The sequence below is a fragment of the Ischnura elegans genome, chromosome 11, assembly GCF_921293095.1.
Source record: "Ischnura elegans chromosome 11, ioIscEleg1.1, whole genome shotgun sequence".
Classification (NCBI taxonomy): domain Eukaryota; kingdom Metazoa; phylum Arthropoda; class Insecta; order Odonata; family Coenagrionidae; genus Ischnura; species Ischnura elegans.
The window spans coordinates 22892300-22899635 of record NC_060256.1 but is presented as its reverse complement, the minus strand read 5'-3'; positions in this window follow the sequence as shown (position 1 = coordinate 22899635).

The following is a 7336-nucleotide window of genomic DNA, read 5'->3' as shown; positions in this document are numbered from 1 at the left end:
ATATCCCGTGTTAGCTTCCAAAGAATCTAGGGAAGGACGGTAAGATAAGGTTTTTCAAACTAGTGCGTAGGATCTATGAGGAGGGATGTTGGCCGGAGAATCGCGAGAAAAAGGTTCTAATATTACTAAAGAAAGCTGTAGAATATGGAGATTATAGGCCTATGGAGATATTAGCCTAATATCACACGCGTCAAAACTGGTACAGAGGATATTTAGCAAACGAATGGATGCGAGGACTAACGAGTATTTGGGCAAAGATATGTGTCCACCGCTTTCACTATAATCATATCACGAAGGGCTCTCTCGATTTCACCGTCTAAAATTCCCGGCCCAAGATTTGCACTTACCTCCTCTTAATGCACTCTCTGGCCTTTTCCTGTAGTCATGCAGATCCTCCACTTATTCCTCCCGTATGCTTTAAGTCTTGTCTTGCTCAATCAGCATCCCTCCAACTTTAGCCTTAACTTTTGACTTGGCTTGCCCTCTTTTGCCACCCAATAGCAACTTTACCTTGGCATACAACACATCTATCTCTCCTTCCATCTGGCACTGTACAGTAGGCCGGCCCTTATTTTTCATAATTGCGAAAAGTTATGTTTTCCTAGTCTCAAAATGATCCAAATGGTGTTTATATTCACGTGTTAAAATTTGGTTACTTTAAAATGACGGCAACCCGTGCCCCAAGGGCCCTAAGTACTAAGGACCCTCAATTGAGTTTTTTGGGGTCGAAAAAGTGCTATTCTTATGTAAAACGTAAAAGTAGAGCCCTTTAGGGCCAATTTTCTGGTTGTTTTGACCTATCTCTAAGCGTTTAGGAGATATCGTGCGTCGTAATGCAATCCCCCCCCCAGGGCGCCTCCCCGCACCGCGGCACCGCTGAGGTACGGCCCGCACCACTTACTAGAGACTTCCCCTCAACCCCCTCCCCTCCTTCGGCAAAGACTTTGCTCACACTGGCAATATCTAGCCTCTGAAGAAATGTGCTTACCTTAGAAAGAATTTAATTGCCATAACAATACTTCCAATCCAAGAGATCAATTTATTTTCACTCTATCCATTAATTTCGGTACATTAACCAAAATAAAATCCATTTTCATTGTAATTCTAATTTTTCACTGGCATCCCATATTTGGCAATTAAAGTGCCTTTCCGCACGTAAGGGTAGTATTGCGATGAAAAGTCACACTTACAGTTAGTAATAAATTTTGAAAGCCCTCTTCCTTCAATGTGACTGCCTAAAAATCTTGAATTAGTTTCACCTCTCTCGCTGCACTATCATTTCTCACTTGATGACCCAGAATAATTTGCAAATTGTTCTTGTACGTTCATCCCATTCTCGCATGTGCACATCAAAGAATGCAATGCATATTTACAATGCATTAAATAGCTTTCTCGAATTAGTATTGACAAAATTTGGAATAGATACCTTAGGCATGTCTTTATGTTTGTAGAATGCCTTCTTCAGTGGATCATATTTTCCTTCACATGACCACATACGGCGTATCACGTTTTTCTTTTCACACCTAGAAATAATTCCGTCAAAGAATGACCGGCCTACCAACTCCTCACTCATGTACCCCAAGTGGTTTGAAAACCTCTTTTGTGCTGCTTTCGCTATGTCCAGGCTAACACTTTCGTAATTAACAAGTCTTTTTAGGAACAGCGGGTCACTGCTGGAAGCTAATGCAGCACAAGGACCGGAGAACCACAACTTTTCCTTTCTTCTTGAATATATTGTAATCTATTCCACCAATAACTGCATTTCGTTCTCCTCTTTATTTGGTAAGAACTTTATTTCTTCAGCCCAAGCACATTTATCTGAGAGATAAACTGCACTTTCCTCCTCGTGCGTCAAAAATTCAATGGTACCGCTCCTTGCAATTTCAAACAAATCATCAAGTTTTCTCTCTTCTCTCTGAAAGATTCTCTTCTCTTCATCTCCAGTGTAGTTCGCGCTCTCTTTATGTCGTTGCACGTTCATCCATTCTTTGCGTCATTTTTCTAGCTTTTCAATCGCCTTATTTTCCGTAACAACAGGAATTCTAGTTTTATACTATGGATGAGACGCATTTCTCACGGTTTTTCTCGCACTAAGTCTTACAAATTTCGAATCCATTAGGTGATAGAGAAAACACATAGTACTTCTCTCATTGTCGGTAAATTTGAGCCGAGTATTTCTTCACTTTCTTTTCCAACCAGTTCAATGCCTGGATTTAGCCTTGATTACATGCCTTTCCTTGTTGGTCTATTCTAATGAACGTCAAGTTTATGATAAAGAATTTATTTCACCACTTTTCTCCTTACATCCTAAAAAACTTAGCTCCTTCTATCCTTTGCACACCATACAAAAGAACTATCTCTTCACATAGTGATCTACATCCGTGAACTGACTGCCTCGTTTCTTCTTCCTTGAATATTTCTATCTACTGTTGGAGCCCTGGAAGTCCTGCTCATTCCCTTAATTCCTTTATAATTCATAGACACAATTGTATCAGATGCTTATAATATTTTGTACATAAATAGCACTTTGGAACAAAGCCTGCTGGAATGGTTCGCGGCCGTATGGCGGCAAAAAATCAAGGGTTAAGGGGTCGGTACCAAATAAATAGGCGTTGAAGGGTTAAAATTGACATTATAGGCTTTAACAACATTAATCATGACACAAGAGGAACAACCTATTCAATTCTGTACCACTAGCATGTAAATCTTGTCATCAGGAGCAAAGTCTTTGTCGAGGGAGGGGAGGGGGTTGAGGGGAAGTCTGTAGTAAGTGGTGCGGGCCGTACCTCAGCGGTGCCGCGGTGCGGGGTGGCGCCCTGGGGGGGATTGCATTACGACGGACGATATCTCCTAAAAGCTTAGAGATAGGTCAAAACAAACAGAAAATTGGCCCTAAAGGGCTCTACTTTTACGTTTTACATAAGAATAGCACTTTTTCGACCCCAAAAAACTCAATTGAGGGTCCTTAGTACTTAGGGCCCTTGGGGCACGGGTTGCCGTCATTTTAAAGTAACCAAATTTTAACACGTGAATATAAACCTCATTTGGATCATTTTGAGACTAGGAAAACATAACTTTTCGCAATTATGAAAAATAAGGGCCGGCCTACTGTACAGTGCCTCACACTGCTTTTTCCACCAAGCCTCCCTCGTCCTCTTGGTTTCACACTATTATAGATATTTGCCTATATGTACATCCTTTTACTCAGCTCTGTTTCCACGCTCGTCCACTTCCTTCTCTCCTCTATTTTTTCATCATTTCCTCCATTATCCTTGGCTTCTTTATCCTTCTACTGTCAGCATTGACTTCTCAGCTGCTTTCACTGTTCCTGTTTTAATCTTATCCCACCCATCCTCTGCCGAGTTTGTATTTTCAATCTCCTGGATACTGTTTCCCAATAGTTTCTGATATTTTTCCTCCATAGTCCCCAACAGTGCCTCCACATTCCATTTCCTTGCCCTTCTAGTTTTCATTAGCCTCTTGAATCTTACACTGCAATTCATAAGCACTACGTTGTGATCTGAATCCTTATCCACTGCTTGGAAGCTGCACGTTTTTCACGCAATTCTCTTCCAAGACCTCCCTTCTTTATGATGATTGAACCATCTGTTTGTTATGAATAAATTGTTTCTCCTACAAAATTCTGCTGCTTCCTCTCCAATCCAAATTCTCCTGATTTTTACCTACCACTCTCCTACCAAGCTTCCCATTTAATACCAGAGCTCCCCCTCATTGACTTTCCTCCCCACCACTAACGCTGTAACACTGTACCCATCACTCCACTAGTCCCCACTATACTTCCACCTCAATTTGGATAGTCCCAAGATATCTATCCTCCCTTTCACCATTTCCACTTTTATATTTTCTAGCTTACCCACCCTCATAATTGTTCTCACATTCCATTTCCCTACATTCAATGATGCTTTCCTATTCTTCTCCATCTTCTTTTCTTCTTTCTTGGATGCTTCTTCTGATGATGATCAGTCTTTGCTAGGATTTCGCATGACACATACCTCGTGGACCTTGCTGCCACCTCTGATACCTGTCCTTAAGGGATGGGTCCTGTGATTCCATCGCTTGATTAAGCCCCATCTTTTCAGGGAAGAGGTAGTTGGTAGGGTTTCCCACTTCCATTCCCCAGGTGTTTTTTATGTGACAACATCACGTGGTCTACCATTTGTCTGGCTCCTATCCTAGATTATAACCCTTTCCTTTGAAGCTAATAGAATTTTAAGTCAGAGTTCCTGACTTGACCGAAGTAGCAGGTAGTTGTTGTAGTAGCAGGAGACTTCCAATGACACTGGCCACCACTGTCTTAATCAGCTTGGGGGGCTGCATGCTACTCCCCCTAAATCCTATTATTTCTTGAAAAATTTGAAAGATAAAAATCTTTAAGCCTTTTACTGCCAGCCCATTTCAGGTGGGATGTGCGAAGACTGCCAAGGCTTTTTTCTGGAATTAGCAACATTTAAGATTTAAAAATTTTTCAGCTACTTAAGTTTATTTAATATGTCCAGATTTTTTTCCCAAATCTTAAGGTATATTTACATCTTATAACCATAGATAGAGTATGGGGGTTTACATAAATTACAGCCATTGAAAAGGCCACAATGATAAAAAAAGGGAAATAATTCGGGCCGATAAATCAGCCCCTGGCAGTTTTGGCTCAACTAGCGAGGGCCGATATATCGGCCCGGTGGCAGTAAAAGGGTTAAGATTGCTCTCAATTAAATTACTTACTTCATCAGTTTAATAAACAATGTTTAAAACTAATTGCAATCTAAAAGCCATTGGTCAAGGCATATAAGATCTCAGACTCATTATCACTGTGAGGTACGCATTGCACGTGCCACCGAGGCGCTATGGAAACTAATGAACCCCCCAAACTATGGCCTTCATCCATCCCTGATTGTCCCTTAAGAAAGTAAAGCAACTGATGAGGGCAAGATGACCTCTCTTGTTAAAAAAGCCATTAAAGGAGATACCTTTGTACAGACATGGTGTATGTTCGGAGGATCAAAAATAAAAATTGATCTAGATAAATGATTTTTTTCATGAACAATTTGTGCTCCTTAGATGACCTGTTTTAGAAATCATTTAAAATGTCCCTAATAGATTATTCCTTTCACTCATTTATTTCCTTACATCAATTTCTACGTATCAAGTACTTATCAAGTTCAAGTGTAGACTAAAAATAACTCTGGTAGACTCACACAGATCCTTTCCTCTGGTCAAACATAAATGCTCTCAATAAATAATTTATTTACAAGAAATTCTTATATTTTATCATGATGAACTAACATCTGCTTTGTTACTACATACTACAGATAATGTACCTACCAGTAAACGTCATGAATGCTATGAGTTGTAGAATTGCATTAAAAATAAGACAAATATGAAGTCAAGCATAATACTAGTCGAAGAATTCATAGCTTTGGCAATCTCTTTGAAAGTTTATTGATTTGGAAAACCATTCAAAAAGTGCCATGAATAACTTGTGTGACTTTCAAAATGAAAAGTACTCCTAAAGGTATGCTCACACGATGTATTTACTCATGTGGGTGGTTGTGTGACTTACGTGCATTCACCATCAAAATTGAACTATTTAGACATCTAAAATTGTGCAAATGCACAAACGCATCTCCAGGACCCCTGCTCTAATTTTGTGCATTTATCCAAGCATTGTTTAAAATAGCAGTTGCACGGGCAAGTGCATCACTTAAACACCACTTAACACGGTAAATAATAGAATAAAAGCTGATAGTTTCAACAAAAAATACAAATATGCAATAATAATATTAATAATTTATTTTGTCTAGAGACCTTACAGCAAAAGATATAAGACACGTCATAAAAGGAAAAAAATGCATATATATATATAATAGATTATAAATAATTGTATGTTCACAGGATATTAATGCTTAATAGGAGGAATGAAATAGGTATTCGTTAACAGAATAATAATTCTTCTCGTGAAGAAAAGATTTTAACTTCCTTTTGAATGACTCCATCGACTGAATTGATTTCAAATGCGCAGGAAGTTTATTATAAATTCTGAGGCCCAGCTCGCGTGGGCCCAGCTTTGATATGTTAGTCTTATTTAAGTTAAGTTCTTAAGAACTTAGGCAATGCTTAATAACCAAAAAAAGATTAAGTGCATAGAACTCACAATAAGTTATGAACAATTATATTTACCTTCAGAAGATATTTTTGACAAAATTAATAAATCATATAATAATTGTGTGAAAAATATGAAAGAGACACATGCAAAGCCTGAGAGAACTTGAGCACTGAAGTATATCATATGTTGATGCAAGCCATCAGCATGCTTAAACTTCAGCAATTGAAAGTCGGGCTTTTGACTCTTTGATGCTTGCCCCCATTATTACTGTGACCTTCAAAACATCATCATACCTCCTATTTCCGAGTATCGCTGTCACCACTTATCATTTTAAACTGCAATTCGAGACTGATATTTCAATTTTGGCATTGAAGTTTCTTTAGAAGCTGGCCTCAGGAGCAATCTTTTCCTGGATTACATGTACAAAATATGTCGGGTACAAACATATATCATGGTGACATTAAGTAAATTACTCTTGGTTTATAGAATGTATTGAAATTCCAGGAGAAACAGTGGTGCAGCGAGGGGGGGGTTTTATCTCCCAAAACTCAGATAAATTTTTAAGTTTTATCCATTTTACTTAATTGGATTGATATTACTAACATAATAGCATTAAGGCTGTTTTACATGGCACACGCAATTGCGCAATCTGACGAACGTGCGAAGGCGCAATCAAAATTGCGTCGTGTCAAGCGGCGAATTGCTAGAACACATGCGAGAATGCGTGGATGCGAGACTGCAAAATGGCCTCAAGGATTAATAAAAAAGCCCTAAGAAAGCAGTAACACTCACCATTTTGACCCATTAATTATAAAATTCTGCAATTTCTTATTCTCGCATCTACCACTTATCCTGGTGGGTATTCCATACCCCCACACACCCCGGTATTAGTTGCACCTAAACCCCCCAGCCTTAATTCCTAGCTGCGCCCCTGAGAAGAAACGATAGGGTATGAATGGAGGGCTCTATTTCTTGCAAATCACACATCTTTTATATGCAAAGATAAGAAAAGGTGAAGTTTGTGGGGGATAAGAGAAAAGAATGGAAGGGAAATGAGCACATTGCAGCCAAAGCGGCCAACATAGCGTCCTTGAGTAGAAATGGATTTCCATGCCACGACCAAATGATTCCTTTCGGAGTATGCATACAGCTCAAAATCAGGAAGGAAGGGAAATCAGTACACCTCACTGAGGGTAATAGCTGGGGACATTCAAA